The sequence below is a fragment of the Hypanus sabinus genome, chromosome 29, assembly GCF_030144855.1.
Source record: "Hypanus sabinus isolate sHypSab1 chromosome 29, sHypSab1.hap1, whole genome shotgun sequence".
Taxonomy (NCBI): domain Eukaryota; kingdom Metazoa; phylum Chordata; class Chondrichthyes; order Myliobatiformes; family Dasyatidae; genus Hypanus; species Hypanus sabinus.
The window spans coordinates 42,324,350-42,340,119 of record NC_082734.1 but is presented as its reverse complement, the minus strand read 5'-3'; positions in this window follow the sequence as shown (position 1 = coordinate 42,340,119).

Here is a 15,770-nt window from a genome sequence, read left to right as displayed (position 1 = left end):
CCCCGGTCTCCTGTCTTCCTGCCTGAACCCCGGGCTCCTGCCTGCCTGCCTGCCTGCCTGCCTGAACCACGGGCTCCTGCCTGCCTGCCTTCCTGCCTGAACCCCGGGCTCCTGCCTTCCTGCCTGAACCCCGGGCTCCTGCCTGCCTGCCTGCCTGCCTGAACCCCGGGCTCCTGCCTTCCTGCCTGAACCCCGGGCTCCTGCCTTCCTGCCTGAACCCCGGGCTCCTGCCTTCCTGCCTGAACCCCGGGCTGCTGCCTGCCTGCCTTCCTGCCTGAACCCCGGGCTCCTGCCTGCCTGCCTTCCTGCCTGAACCCCGGGCTCCTGCCTGCCTGCCTGCCAGCCTGCCTGAACCCCGGGCTCCTGCCTTCCTGCCTGAACCCCGGGCTCTTGCCTTCCTGCCTGAACCCCGGGCTCCTGCCTGCCTGCCTGAACCCCGGGCTCCTGCCTTCCTGCCTGAACCCCGGGCTCCTGCCTGCCTGCCTGAACCCCGGGTTCCTGCCTCCTGCCTGAACCCCGGGCTCCTGCCTGCCTGCCTGAACCCCGGGCTCCTGCCTGCCTGCCTGAACCCCGGGCTCCTGCCTTCCTGCCTGAACCCCGGGCTCCTGCCTGCCTGCCTGAACCCCAGGCTCCTGCCTTCCTGCCTGAATCCCGGGCTCCTGCCTTCCTGCCTGAACCCCGGTCTCCTGCCTTCCTGCCTGAACCCCGGGCTCCTGCCTGCCTGCCTGCCTGAACCCCGGTCTCCTGCCTGCCTGCCTGAACCCCGGGCTCCTGCCTTCCTGCCTGAACCCCGGGCTCCTGCCTTCCTGCCTGAACCCCTGGCTCCTGCCTTCCTGCCTGAACCCCGGGCTCCTGCCTGCCTGCCTGCCTGAACCCCGGGCTCCTGCCTGCCTGCCTTCCTGCCTGAACCCCGGGCTCCTGCCTGCCTGCCTGAACCCCGGGCTCCTGCCTGCCTGCCTGAACCCCGGGCTCCTGCCTTCCTGCCTGAACCCCGGGCTCCTGCTTTCCTGCCTGAACCCCGGGCTCCTGCCTTCCTGCCTGAACCCCGGGCTGCTGCCTGCCTGTCTTCCTGCCTGAACCCCGGGCTCCTGCCTGCCTGCCTGCCTGCCTGAACCCCGGGCTCCTGCCTGCCTGCCTGCCTGCCAGCCTGCCTGAACCCCGGGCTCCTGCCTTCCTGCCTGAACCCCGGGCTCCAGCCTTCCTGCCTGAACCCCGGGCTGCTGCCAGCCTGCCAGCCTGCCTGAACCCCGGGCTCCTGCCTTCCTGCCTGAACCCCGGGCTCCTGCCTTCCGGCCTGAACCCCGGGCTGCTGCCTGCCTGCCTTCCTGCCTGAACCCCGGGCTGCTGCCTGCCTGCCTTCCTGCCTGAACCCCGGGCTCCTGCCTGCCTGCCTTCCTGCCTGAACCCCGGGCTCCTGCCTGCCTGCCTGCCTGAACCCCGGGCTCCTGCCTGCCTGCTTTCCTGCCTGAACCCCGGGCTACTGCCTTCCTGCCTGAACCCCGGGCTCCTGTCTTCCTGCCTGAACCCCGGGCTCCTGCCTGCCTGCCTGCCTGCCTGCCTGAACCACGGGCTCCTGCCTGCCTGCCTTCCTGCCTGAACCCCGGGCTCCTGCCTTCCTGCCTGAACCCCGGGCTCCTGCCTGCCTGCCTGCCTGCCTGAACCCCGGGCTCCTGCCTTCCTGCCTGAACCCCGGGCTCCTGCCTTCCTGCCTGAACCCTGGGCTCCTGCCTTCCTGCCTGAACCCCGGGCTCCTGCCTGCCTGCCTGATCCCCGGTCTCATGCCTGCCTGCCTGAACCCCGGGCTCCTACCTGCCTGCCTGAACCCCGGGCTCCTGTCTTCCTGCCTGAACCCCGGGCTCCTGCCTTCCTGCCTGAACCCCGGGCTCCTGCCTGCCTGCCTGCCTGCCTGAACCCCGGGCTCCTGCCTTCCTGCCTGAACCCCGGGCTCCTGCCTTCCTGCCTGAACCCCGGGCTGCTGCCTGCCTGCCTTCCTGCCTGAACCCCGGGCTCCTGCCTGCCTGCCTTCCTGCCTGAACCCCGGGCTCCTGCCTGCCTGCCTGAACGCCGGGCTCCTGCCTTCCTGCCTGAACCCCGGGCTCCTGCCTGCCTGCCTGAACCCCGGGTTCCTGCCTCCTGCCTGAACCCCGGGCTCCTGCCTGCCTGCCTGAACCCCGGGCTCCTGCCTGCCTGCCTGAACCCCGGGCTCCTGCCTTCCTGCCTGAACCCCAGGCTCCTGCCTTCCTGCCTGAATCCCGGGCTCCTGCCTTCCTGCCTGAACCCCGGTCTCCTGCCTTCCTGCCTGAACCCCGGGCTCCTGCCTGCCTGCCTGCCTGAACCCCGGGCTCCTGCCTGCCTGCCTGAACCCCGGGCTCCTGTCTTCCTGCCTGAACCCCGGGCTCCTGCCTTCCTGCCTGAACCCCTGGCTCCTGCCTTCCTGCCTGAACCCCGGGCTCCTGCCTTCCTGCCTGAACCCCGGGCTCCTGCCTGCCTGCCTGCCTGCCTGAACCCCGGGCTCCTGCCTGCCTGCCTTCCTGCCTGAACCCCGGGCTCCTGCCTGCCTGCCTGAACCCCGGGCTCCTGCCTTCCTGCCTGAAACCCGGGCTCCTGCCTTCCTGCCTGAACCCCGGGCTCCTGCCTTCCTGCCTGAACCCCGGGCTCCTGCCTTCCTGCCTGAACCCCGGGCTCCTGCCTGCCTGCCTGAACCCCGGGTTCCTGCCTCCTGCATGAACCCCGGGCTCCTGCCTGCCTGCCTGAACCCCGGGCTCCTGCCTGCCTGCCTGCCAGCCTGCCTGAACCACGGGCTCCTGCGTTCCTGCCTGAACCCCGGGCTCCTGCCTTCCTGCCTGAACCCCGGGCTCCTGCCTTCCTGCCTGAACCCCGGGCTCCTGCCTTCCTGCCTGAACCCCGGGCTCCTGCCTTCCTGCCTGAACCCCGGGCTCCTGCCTGCCTGCCTGAACCCCGGGCTCCTGCCTTCCTGCCTGAACCCCGGGCTGCTGCCTGCCTTCCTTCCTGCCTGAACCCCGGGCTCCTGCCTGCCTGCCTGCCAGCCTGCCTGAACCACGGGCTCCTGCGTTCCTGCCTGAACCCCGGGCTCCTGCCTTCCTGCCTGAATCCCGGGCTCCTGCCTTCCTGCCTGAACCCCGGTCTCCTGTCTTCCTGCCTGAACCCCGGGCTCCTGCCTGCCTGCCTGCCTGCCTGCCTGAACCACGGGCTCCTGCCTGCCTGCCTTCCTGCCTGAACCCCGGGCTCCTGCCTTCCTGCCTGAACCCCGGGCTCCTGCCTGCCTGCCTGCCTGCCTGAACCCCGGGCTCCTGCCTTCCTGCCTGAACCCCGGGCTCCTGCCTTCCTGCCTGAACCCCGGGCTCCTGCCTTCCTGCCTGAACCCCGGGCTGCTGCCTGCCTGCCTTCCTGCCTGAACCCCGGGCTCCTGCCTGCCTGCCTTCCTGCCTGAACCCCGGGCTCCTGCCTGCCTGCCTGCCAGCCTGCCTGAACCCCGGGCTCCTGCCTTCCTGCCTGAACCCCGGGCTCTTGCCTTCCTGCCTGAACCCCGGGCTCCTGCCTGCCTGCCTGAACCCCGGGCTCCTGCCTTCCTGCCTGAACCCCGGGTTCCTGCCTCCTGCCTGAACCCCGGGCTCCTGCCTGCCTGCCTGAACCCCGGGCTCCTGCCTGCCTGCCTGAACCCCGGGCTCCTGCCTTCCTGCCTGAACCCCGGGCTCCTGCCTGCCTGCCTGAACCCCAGGCTCCTGCCTTCCTGCCTGAATCCCGGGCTCCTGCCTTCCTGCCTGAACCCCGGTCTCCTGCCTTCCTGCCTGAACCCCGGGCTCCTGCCTGCCTGCCTGCCTGAACCCCGGTCTCCTGCCTGCCTGCCTGAACCCCGGGCTCCTGCCTTCCTGCCTGAACCCCGGGCTCCTGCCTTCCTGCCTGAACCCCTGGCTCCTGCCTTCCTGCCTGAACCCCGGGCTCCTGCCTGCCTGCCTGCCTGAACCCCGGGCTCCTGCCTGCCTGCCTTCCTGCCTGAACCCCGGGCTCCTGCCTGCCTGCCTGAACCCCGGGCTCCTGCCTGCCTGCCTGAACCCCGGGCTCCTGCCTTCCTGCCTGAACCCCGGGCTCCTGCCTTCCTGCCTGAACCCCGGGCTCCTGCCTTCCTGCCTGAACCCCGGGCTGCTGCCTGCCTGTCTTCCTGCCTGAACCCCGGGCTCCTGCCTGCCTGCCTGCCTGCCTGAACCCCGGGCTCCTGCCTGCCTGCCTGCCTGCCAGCCTGCCTGAACCCCGGGCTCCTGCCTTCCTGCCTGAACCCCGGGCTCCTGCCTTCCTGCCTGAACCCCGGGCTGCTGCCTGCCTGCCAGCCTGCCTGAACCCCGGGCTCCTGCCTTCCTGCCTGAACCCCGGGCTCCTGCCTTCCGGCCTGAACCCCGGGCTGCTGCCTGCCTGCCTTCCTGCCTGAACCCCGGGCTGCTGCCTGCCTGCCTTCCTGCCTGAACCCCGGGCTCCTGCCTGCCTGCCTTCCTGCCTGAACCCCGGGCTCCTGCCTGCCTGCCTGCCTGAACCCCGGGCTCCTGCCTGCCTGCTTTCCTGCCTGAACCCCGGGCTACTGCCTTCCTGCCTGAACCCCGGGCTCCTGTCTTCCTGCCTGAACCCCGGGCTCCTGCCTGCCTGCCTGCCTGCCTGCCTGAACCACGGGCTCCTGCCTGCCTGCCTTCCTGCCTGAACCCCGGGCTCCTGCCTTCCTGCCTGAACCCCGGGCTCCTGCCTGCCTGCCTGCCTGCCTGAACCCCGGGCTCCTGCCTTCCTGCCTGAACCCCGGGCTCCTGCCTTCCTGCCTGAACCCTGGGCTCCTGCCTTCCTGCCTGAACCCCGGGCTCCTGCCTGCCTGCCTGATCCCCGGTCTCATGCCTGCCTGCCTGAACCCCGGGCTCCTACCTGCCTGCCTGAACCCCGGGCTCCTGTCTTCCTGCCTGAACCCCGGGCTCCTGCCTTCCTGCCTGAACCCCGGGCTCCTGCCTGCCTGCCTGCCTGCCTGAACCCCGGGCTCCTGCCTTCCTGCCTGAACCCCGGGCTCCTGCCTTCCTGCCTGAACCCCGGGCTGCTGCCTGCCTGCCTTCCTGCCTGAACCCCGGGCTCCTGCCTGCCTGCCTTCCTGCCTGAACCCCGGGCTCCTGCCTGCCTGCCTGAACGCCGGGCTCCTGCCTTCCTGCCTGAACCCCGGGCTCCTGCCTGCCTGCCTGAACCCCGGGTTCCTGCCTCCTGCCTGAACCCCGGGCTCCTGCCTGCCTGCCTGAACCCCGGGCTCCTGCCTGCCTGCCTGAACCCCGGGCTCCTGCCTTCCTGCCTGAACCCCAGGCTCCTGCCTTCCTGCCTGAATCCCGGGCTCCTGCCTTCCTGCCTGAACCCCGGTCTCCTGCCTTCCTGCCTGAACCCCGGGCTCCTGCCTGCCTGCCTGCCTGAACCCCGGGCTCCTGCCTGCCTGCCTGAACCCCGGGCTCCTGTCTTCCTGCCTGAACCCCGGGCTCCTGCCTTCCTGCCTGAACCCCTGGCTCCTGCCTTCCTGCCTGAACCCCGGGCTCCTGCCTTCCTGCCTGAACCCCGGGCTCCTGCCTGCCTGCCTGCCTGCCTGAACCCCGGGCTCCTGCCTGCCTGCCTTCCTGCCTGAACCCCGGGCTCCTGCCTGCCTGCCTGAACCCCGGGCTCCTGCCTTCCTGCCTGAAACCCGGGCTCCTGCCTTCCTGCCTGAACCCCGGGCTCCTGCCTTCCTGCCTGAACCCCGGGCTCCTGCCTTCCTGCCTGAACCCCGGGCTCCTGCCTGCCTGCCTGAACCCCGGGTTCCTGCCTCCTGCATGAACCCCGGGCTCCTGCCTGCCTGCCTGAACCCCGGGGCTCCTGCCTGCCTGCCTGAACCCCGGGCTCCTGCCTTCCTGCCTGAACCCCGGGCTCCTGCCTTCCTGCCTGAACCCCGGGCTCCTGCCTTCCTGCCTGAACCCCGGGCTCCTGCCTGCCTGCCTGAACCCCGGGCTCCTGCCTTCCTGCCTGAACCCCGGGCTGCTGCCAGCCTTCCTTCCTGCCTGAACCCCGGGCTCCTGCCTGCCTTCCTGCCAGCCTGCCTGAACCCCGGGCTCCTGCCTTCCTGCCTGAACCCCGGGCTCCTGCCTTTCTGCCTGAACGCCGGGCTGCTGCCTGCCTGCCTTCCTGCCTGAACCCCGGGCTCCTGCCTGCCTGCCTGAACCCCGGGCTCCTGCCTGCCTGCCTGCCTGAACCCTGGGCTCCTGCCTGCCTGCTTGCCTGAACCCCGGGCTCCTGCCTGCCTGCCTGCCTGAACCCCGGGCTCCTGCCTGCCTGCCTGCCTGAACCCCGGGCTCCTGCCAGCCTGCCTGCCTGCCTGAACCCCGGGCTCCTGCCTGCCTGCCTGCCTGAATCGCGGGCTCCTGCCTGCCTGCCTGCCTGAACCCCGGGCTCCTGCCTGCCTGCCTGATCCCCGGTCTCATGCCTTCCTGCCTGAAGCCCGGGCTCCTGCCTTCCTGCCTGAACCCCGGGCTCCTGCCTGCCTGCCTGCCTGCCTGCCTGCCTGAACCCCGGGCTGCTGCCTGCCTGCCTGCCTGCCTGCCTGAACCCCGGGCTCCTGCCTTCCTGCCTGAAGACCGGGCTCCTGCCTTCCTGCCTGAACCCCGGGCTGCTGCCTGCCTGCCTTCCTGCCTGAACCCCGGGCTCCTGCCTGCCTGCCTGCCTGCCTGAACCCCGGGCTCCTGCCTGCCTGCCTGCCTGCCAGCCTGCCTGAACCCCGGGCTCCTGCCTTCCTGCCTGAACCCCGGGCTCCTGCCTTCCTGCCTGAACCTCGGGCTCCTGCCTTCCTGCCTGAACCTCGGGCTGCTGCCTGCCTGCCAGCCTGCCTGAACCCCGGGCTCCTGCATTCCTGCCTGAACCCCGGGCTCCTGCCTTCCTGCCTGAACCCCGGGCTGCTGCCTGCCTGCCTTCCTGCCTGAACCCCGGGCTCCTGCCTGCCTGCCTTCCTGCCTGAACCCCGGGCTCCTGCCTGCCTGCCTGCCTGCCAGAACCCCGGGCTCCTGCCTGCCTGCCTTCCTGCCTGAACCCCGGGCTCCTGCCTTCCTGCCTGAACCCCGGGCTCCTGTCTTCCTGCCTGAACCCCGGGCTCCTGCCTGCCTGCCTGCCTGCCTGCCTGCCTGAACCACGGGCTCCTGCCTGCCTGCCTTCCTGCCTGAAACCCCGGGCTCCTGCCTTCCTGCCTGAACCACGGGCTCCTGCCTGCCAGCCTGCCTGCCTGAACCCCGGGCTCCTGCCTTCCTGCCTGAACCCCGGGCTCCTGCCTGCCTGCATGCCTGCCAGCCTGCCTGAACCCCGGGCTCCTGCGTTCCTGCCTGAACCCCGGGCTCCTGACTTCCTGCCTGAACCCCGGGCTCCTGCCAGCCTGCCTGCCTGCCTGAACCCCGGGCTCCTGCCTTCCTGCCTGAACCCCGGGCTCCTGCCTTCCTGCCTGAACCCCGGGCTCCTGCCTGCCTGCCTGAACCCCGGGCTCCTGCCTGCCTGCCTGAACCCCGGGCTCCTGCCTGTCTGCCTGAACCCCGGGCTCCTGCCTGCCTGCCTGAACCCCGGGTTCCTGCCTCCTGCCTGAACCCCGGGCTCCTGCCTGCCTGCCTGAACCCCGGGCTCCTGCCTGCCTGCCTGAACCCCGGGCTCCTGCCTTCCTGCCTGAACCCCGGGCTCCTGCCTGCCTGCCTGAACCCCGGGCTCCTGCCTTCCTGCCTGAACCCCGGGCTCCTGCCTTCCTGCCTGAACCCCGGGCTCCTGCCTGCCTGCCTGCCTGAACCCCGGGCTCCTGCCTGCCTGCCTTCCTGCCTGAACCCCGGGCTCCTGCCTGCCTGCCTGAACCCCGGGCTCCTGCCTGCCTGCCTCAACCCCGGGCTCCTGCTTTCCTGCCTGAAACCCGGGCTCCTGCCTTCCTGCCTCAACCCCGGGCTCCTGCCTTCCTGCCTGAACCCCGGGCTCCTGCCTGCCTGCCTGAACCCCGGGTTCCTGCCTCCTGCATGAACCCCGGGCTCCTGCCTGCCTGCCTGAACCCCGGGCTCCTGCCTGCCTGCCTGAACCCCGGGCTCCTGCCTTCCTGCCTGAACCCCGGGCTCCTGCCTTCCTGCCTGAACCCCGGGCTCCTGCCTTCCTGCCTGAACCCCGGGCTCCTGCCTGCCTGCCTGAACCCCGGGCTCCTGCCTTCCTGCCTGAACCCCGGGCTGCTGCCTGCCTTCCTTCCTGCCTGAACCCCGGGCTCCTGCCTGCCTGCCTGCCAGCCTGCCTGAACCCCGGGCTCCTGCCTTCCTGCCTGAACCCCGGGCTCCTGCCTTTCTGCCTGAACGCCGGGCTGCTGCCTGCCTGCCTTCCTGCCTGAACCCCGGGCTCCTGCCTGCCTGCCTGAACCCCGGGCTCCTGCCTGCCTGCCTGCCTGAACCCTGGGCTCCTGCCTGCCTGCTTGCCTGAACCCCGGGCTCCTGCCTGCCTGCCTGCCTGAACCCCGGGCTCCTGCCTGCCTGCCTGCCTGAACCCCGGGCTCCTGCCTGCCTGCCTGCCTGCCTGAACCCCGGGCTCCTGCCTGCCTGCCTGCCTGAACCCCGGGCTCCTGCCTGCCTGCCTGCCTGAACCCCGGGCTCCTGCCTGCCTGCCTGATCCCCGGTCTCATGCCTTCCTGCCTGAAGCCCGGGCTCCTGCCTTCCTGCCTGAACCCCGGGCTCCTGCCTGCCTGCCTGCCTGCCTGCCTGAACCCCGGGCTGCTGCCTGCCTGCCTGCCTGCCTGCCTGAACCCCGGGCTCCTGCCTTCCTGCCTGAAGACCGGGCTCCTGCCTTCCTGCCTGAACCCCGGGCTGCTGACTGCCTGCCTTCCTGCCTGAACCCCGGGCTCCTGCCTGCCTGCCTGCCTGCCTGAACCCCGGGCTCCTGCCTGCCTGCCTGCCTGCCAGCCTGCCTGAACCCCGGGCTCCTGCTTTCCTGCCTGAACCCCGGGCTCCTGCCTTCCTGCCTGAACCCCGGGCTCCTGCCTTCCTGCCTGAACCCCGGGCTGCTGCCTGCCTGCCAGCCTGCCTGAACCCCGGGCTCCTGCCTTCCTGCCTGAACCCCGGGCTCCTGCCTTCCTGCCTGAACCCCGGGCAGCTGCCTGCCTGCCTTCCTGCCTGAACCCCGGGCTCCTGCCTGCCTGCCTTCCTGCCTGAACCCCGGGCTCCTGCCTGCCTGCCTGCCTGCCAGAACCCCGGGCTCCTGCCTGCCTGCCTTCCTGCCTGAACCCCGGGCTCCTGCCTTCCTGCCTGAACCCCGGGCTCCTGTCTTCCTGCCTGAACCCCGGGCTCCTGCCTGCCTGCCTGCCTGCCTGCCTGAACCACGGGCTCCTGCCTGCCTGCCTTCCTGCCTGAAACCCCGGGCTCCTGCCTTCCTGCCTGAACCACGGGCTCCTGCCTGCCTGCCTGCCTGAACCCCGGGCTCCTGCCTTCCTGCCTGAACCCCGGGCTCCTGCCTGCCTGCATGCCTGCCAGCCTGCCTGAACCCCGGGCTCCTGCCTTCCTGCCTGAACCCCGGGCTCCTGCCTTCCTGCCTGAACCCCGGGCTCCTGCCTTCCTGCCTGAACCCCGGGCTCCTGCCTGCCTGCCTGAACCCCGGGCTCCTGCCTGCCTGCCTGAACCCCGGGCTCCTGCCTGCCTGCCTGCCTGCCTGAACCCCAGGCTCCTGCCTTCCTGCCTGAACCCCGGGCTCCTGCCTTCCTGCCTGAACCCCGGGCTCCTGCCTGCCTGCCTGAACCCCGGGCTCCTGCCTGCCTGACTGAACCCCGGGCTCCTGCCTGCCTGCCTGAACCCCGGGCTCCTGCCTGCCTGCCTGCCTGCCTGAACCCCGGACTCCTGCCTTCCTGCCTGAACCCCGGGCTCCTGCCTTCCTGCCTGAACCCCGGGCTCCTGCCTGCCTGCCTGAACCCCGGGCTCCTGCCTGCCTGCCTGAACCCCGGGCTCCTGCCTGTCTGCCTGAACCCCGGGCTCCTGCCTTCCTGCCTGAACCCCGGGCTCCTGCCTTCCTGCCTGAACCCCGGGCTCCTGTCTTCCTGCCTGAACCCCGGGCTCCTACCTCCCTGCCTGAACCCCGGGCTCCTGCCTTCCTGCCTGAACCGCGGGCTCCTGCCTTCTTTCCTGAACCCGGGCTCCTGCCTTCCTGCCTGAACCCCGGGCTCCTGTCTTCCTGCCTGAACCCCGGTCTCCTGCCTTCCTGCCTGAACCCCGGGCTCCTGCCTGCCTGCCTTCCTGCCTGAACCCCGGGCTCCTGCCTTCCTGCCTGAACCCCGGGCTCCTGTCTTCCTGCCTGAACCCCGGGCTCCTGCCTGCCTGCCTGCCTGCCTGCCTGAACCACGGGCTCCTGCCTGCCTGCCTTCCTGCCTGAAACCCCGGGCTCCTGCCTTCCTGCCTGAACCACGGGCTCCTGCCTGCCTGCCTGCCTGCCTGAACCCCGGGCTCCTGCCTTCCTGCCTGAACCCCGGGCTCCTGCCTGCCTGCATGCCTGCCAGCCTGCCTGAACCCCGGGCTCCTGCCTTCCTGCCTGAACCCCGGGCTCCTGACTTCCTGCCTGAACCCCGGGCTCCTGCCTTCCTGCCTGAACCCCGGGCTCCTGCCTGCCTGCCTGAACCCCGGGCTCCTGCCTGCCTGCCTGAACCCCGGGCTCCTGCCTGCCTGCCTGCCTGCCTGAACCCCAGGCTCCTGCCTTCCTGCCTGAACCCCGGGCTCCTGCCTTCCTGCCTGAACCCCGGGCTCCTGCCTGCCTGCCTGAACCCCGGGCTCCTGCCTGCCTGACTGAACCCCGGGCTCCTGCCTGCCTGCCTGAACCCCGGGCTCCTGCCAGCCTGCCTGCCTGCCTGAACCCCGGGCTCCTGCCTTCCTGCCTGAACCCCGGGCTCCTGCCTTCCTGCCTGAACCCCGGGCTCCTGCCTGCCTGCCTGAACCCCGGGCTCCTGCCTGCCTGCCTGAACCCCGGGCTCCTGCCTGTCTGCCTGAACCCCGGGCTCCTGCCTGCCTGCCTGAACCCCGGGTTCCTGCCTCCTGCCTGAACCCCGGGCTCCTGCCTGCCTGCCTGAACCCCGGGCTCCTGCCTGCCTGCCTGAACCCCGGGCTCCTGCCTTCCTGCCTGAACCCCGGGCTCCTGCCTGCCTGCCTGAACCCCAGGCTCCTGCCTTCCTGCCTGAATCCCGGGCTCCTGCCTTCCTGCCTGAACCCCGGTCTCCTGCCTTCCTGCCTGAACCCCGGGCTCCTGCCTGCCTGCCTGCCTGAACCCCGGGCTCCTGCCTGCCTGCCTGAACCCCGGGCTCCTGCCTTCCTGCCTGAACCCCGGGCTCCTGCCTTCCTGCCTGAACCCCTGGCTCCTGCCTTCCTGCCTGAACCCCGGGCTCCTGCCTGCCTGCCTGCCTGAACCCCGGGCTCCTGCCTGCCTGCCTTCCTGCCTCAACCCCGGGCTCCTGCCTGCCTGCCTGAACCCCGGGCTCCTGCCTGCCTGCCTGAACCCCGGGCTCCTGCTTTCCTGCCTGAAACCCGGGCTCCTGCCTTCCTGCCTCAACCCCGGGCTCCTGCCTTCCTGCCTGAACCCCGGGCTCCTGCCTGCCTGCCTGAACCCCGGGTTCCTGCCTCCTGCATGAACCCCGGGCTCCTGCCTGCCTGCCTGAACCCCGGGCTCCTGCCTGCCTGCCTGAACCCCGGGCTCCTGCCTTCCTGCCTGAACCCCGGGCTCCTGCCTTCCTGCCTGAACCCCGGGCTCCTGCCTTCCTGCCTGAACCCCGGGCTCCTGCCTGCCTGCCTGAACCCCGGGCTCCTGCCTTCCTGCCTGAACCCCGGGCTGCTGCCTGCCTTCCTTCCTGCCTGAACCCCGGGCTCCTGCCTGCCTGCCTGCCAGCCTGCCTGAACCCCGGGCTCCTGCCTTCCTGCCTGAACCCCGGGCTCCTGCCTTTCTGCCTGAACGCCGGGCTGCTGCCTGCCTGCCTTCCTGCCTGAACCCCGGGCTCCTGCCTGCCTGCCTGATCCCCGGGCTCCTGCCTGCCTGCCTGCCTGAACCCTGGGCTCCTGCCTGCCTGCTTGCATGAACCCCGGGCTCCTGCCTGCCTGCCTGCCTGAACCCCGGGCTCCTGCCTGCCTGCCTGCCTGAACCCCGGGCTCCTGCCTGCCTGCCTGCCTGCCTGAACCCCGGGCTCCTGCCTGCCTGCCTGCCTGAACCCCGGGCTCCTGCCTGCCTGCCTGCCTGAACCCCGGGTTCTTGCCTGCCTGCCTGATCCCCGGTCTCATGCCTTCCTGCCTGAAGCCCGGGCTCCTGCCTTCCTGCCTGAACCCCGGGCTCCTGCCTGCCTGCCTGCCTGCCTGCCTGAACCCCGGGCTGCTGCCTGCCTGCCTGCCTGCCTGCCTGAACCCCGGGCTCCTGCCTTCCTGCCTGAAGACCGGGCTCCTGCCTTGCTGCCTGAACCCCGGGCTGCTGCCTGCCTGCCTTCCTGCCTGAACCCCGGGCTCCTGCCTGCCTGCCTGCCTGCCTGAACCCCGGGCTCCTGCCTGCCTGCCTTCCTGCCTGAACCCCGGGCTCCTGCCTTCCTGCCTGAACCCCGGGCTCCTGTCTTCCTGCCTGAACCCCGGGCTCCTGCCTGCCTGCCTGCCTGCCTGCCTGAACCACGGGCTCCTGCCTGCCTGCCTTCCTGCCTGAAACCCCGGGCTCCTGCCTTCCTGCCTGAACCCCGGGCTCCTGCCTTCCTGCCTGAACCCCGGGCTACTGCCTTCCTGCCTGAACCCCGGGCTGCTGCCTGCCTGCCAGCCTGCCTGAACCCCGGGCTCCTGCCTTCCTGCCTGAAACCCGGGCTCCTGCCTTCCTGCCTGAACCCCGGGCAGCTGCCTGCCTGCCTTCCTGCCTGAACCCCGGGCTCCTGCCTGCCTGCCTTCCTGCCTGAACCCAGGGCTCCTGCCTGCCTGCCTGCCTGCCAGAACCCCGGGCTCCTGCCTGCCTGCCTTCCTGCCTGAACCCCGGGCTCCTGCCTTCCTGCCTGAACCCCGGGCTCCTGTCTTCCTGCCTGAACCCCGGGCTCCTGCCTGCCTGCCTGCCTGCCTGCCTGAACCACGGGCTCCTGCCTGCCTGCCTTCCTGCCTGAAACCCCGGGCTCCTGCCTTCCTGCCTGAACCACGGGCTCCTGCCTGCCTGCCTGCCTGCCTGAACCCCGGGCTCCTGCCTTCCTGCCTGAACCCCGGGCTCCTGCCTGCCTGCATGCCTGCCAGCCTGCCTGAACCCCGGGCTCCTGCCTTCCTGCCTGAACCCCGGGCTCCTGCCTTCCTGCCTGAACCCCGGGCTCCTGCCTTCCTGCCTGAACCCCGGGCTCCTGCCGGCCTGCCTGAACCCCGGGCTCCTGCCTGCCTGCCTGAACCCCGGGCTCCTGCCTGCCTGCCTGCCTGCCTGAACCCCAGGCTCCTGCCTTCCTGCCTGAACCCCGGGCTCCTGCCTTCCTGCCTGAACCCCGGGCTCCTGCCTGCCTGCCTGAACCCCGGGCTCCTGCCTGCCTGACTGAACCCCGGGCTCCTGCCTGCCTGCCTGAACCCCGGGCTCCTGCCTGCCTGCCTGCCTGCCTGAACCCCGGGCTCCTGCCTTCCTGCCTGAACCCCGGGCTCCTGCCTTCCTGCCTGAACCCCGGGCTCCTGCCTGCCTGCCTGAACCCCGGGCTCCTGCCTGCCTGCCTGAACCCCGGGCTCCTGCCTGTCTGCCTGAACCCCGGGCTCCTGCCTTCCTGCCTGAACCCCGGGCTCCTGCCTTCCTGCCTGAACACCGGGCTCCTGTCTTCCTGCCTGAACCCCGGGCTCCTGCCTCCCTGCCTGAACCCCGGGCTCCTGCCTTCCTGCCTGAACCGCGGGCTCCTGCCTTCTTGCCTGAACCCGGGCTCCTGCCTTCCTGCCTGAACCCCGGGCTCCTGTCTTCCTGCCTGAACCCCGGGCTCCTGCCTTCCTGCCTGAACCCCGGGCTCCTGCCTGCCTGCCTGAACCCCGGGCTCCTGCCTGACTGCCTGCCTGCCTGAACCCCGGGCTCCTGCCTGCCTGCCGGCCTGCCTGAACCCCGGGCTCCTGCCTTCCTGCCTGAACCCCGGGCTCCTGCCTTCCTGCCTGAACCCCGGGCACCTGCCTGCCTGCCTGAACCCCGGGCTCCTGCCTGCCTGCCTGAACCCCGGGCTCCTGCCTGCCTGCCTGAACCCCGGGCTCCTGCCTTCCTGCCTGAACCCCGGGCTCCTGCCTGCCTGCCTGATCCCCGGTCTCATGCCTGCCTGCCTGAAACCCGGGCTCCTGCCTGCCTGCCTGAACCCCTGGCTCCTGTCTTCCTGCCTGAACCCCGGGCTCCTGCCTTCCTGCCTGAACCCCGGGCTCCAGCCTGCCTGCCTGAACCCCGGCCTCCTGCCTTCCTGCCTGAACCCCGGGCTCCTGCCTTCCTGCCTGAACCCCGGGCTGCTGCCTGCCTGCCTTCCTGCCTGAACCCCGGGCTCCTGCCTGCCTGCCTTCCTGCCTGCACCCCGGGCTCCTGCCTGCCTGCCTGCCAGCCTGCCTGAACCCCGGGCTCCTGCCTTCCTGCCTGAACCCCGGGCTCCTGCCTTCCTGCCTGAACCCCGGGCTCCTGCCTTCCTGCCTGAACCCCGTGCTGCTGCCTGCCTGCCTTCCTGACTGAACCCCGGGCTCCTGCCTGCCTGCCTGCCTGCCTGAACACCGGGCTCCTGCCTGCCTGCCTTCCTTCCTGAACCCCGGGCTCCTGCCTGCCTGCCTGCCTGCCTGAACCCCGGGCTCCTGCCTGCCTGCCTGCCTGAACACCGGGCTCCTGCCTGCCTGCTTGCCTGAACCCCGGGCTCCTGCCTACCTGCCTGAACCCCGGGCTCCTGCCTGCCTGCCTGAACCCCGGGCTCCGGCCTGCCTGCCTGAACACCGGGCTCCTGCCTGCCTGCCTGAACCCCGGGCTCCCGCCTGCCTCCCTGAACTTCGGGCTCCTGCCTGCCTGCCTGAACCCCGGGCTCCTGCCTGCCTGCCTGAACCCCGGGCTCCTGCCTTCCTGCCTGAACCCCGGGCTCCTGCCTTCCTACCTGAACCCCGGGCTCCTGCCTGCCTGCCTTCCTGCCTGAACCCGGGCTCCTGCCTTCCTGCCTGAACCCCGGGCTCCTGTCTTCCTGCCTGAACCCCGGGCTCCTGCCTGCCTGCCTGCCTGCCTGCCTGAACCCCGGGCTCCTGCCTGCCTGCCTTCCTGCCTGAACCCCGGGCTCCTGCCTTCCTGCCTGAACCCCGGGCTCCTGTCTTCCTACCTGAACCCCGGGCTCCTGCCTGCCTGCCTGCCTGCCTGCCTGAACCACGGGCTCCTGCCTGCCTGCCTTCCTGCCTGAACCCCGGGCTCCTGCCTTCCTGCCTGAACCCCGGGCTCCTGCCTGCCTGCCTGCCTGCCTGAACCCCGGGCTCCTGCCTTCCTGCCTGAACCCCGGGCTCTTGCCTTCCTGCCTGAACCCCGGGCTCCTGCCTGCCTGCCTGAACCCCGGGCTCCTGCCTTCCTGCCTGAACCCCGGGCTCCTGCCTTCCTGCCTGAACCCCGGGCTCCTGCCTGCCTGCCTGCCTGAACCCCGGGCTCCTGCCTGCCTGCCTTCCTGCCTGAACCCCGGGCTCCTGCCTGCCTGCCTGAACCCCGGGCTCCTGCCTGCCTGCCTGAAACCCGGGCTCCTGCCTGCCTGCCTGCCTGAACCCCTGTCTCCTGCCTTCCTGCCTGAACCCCGG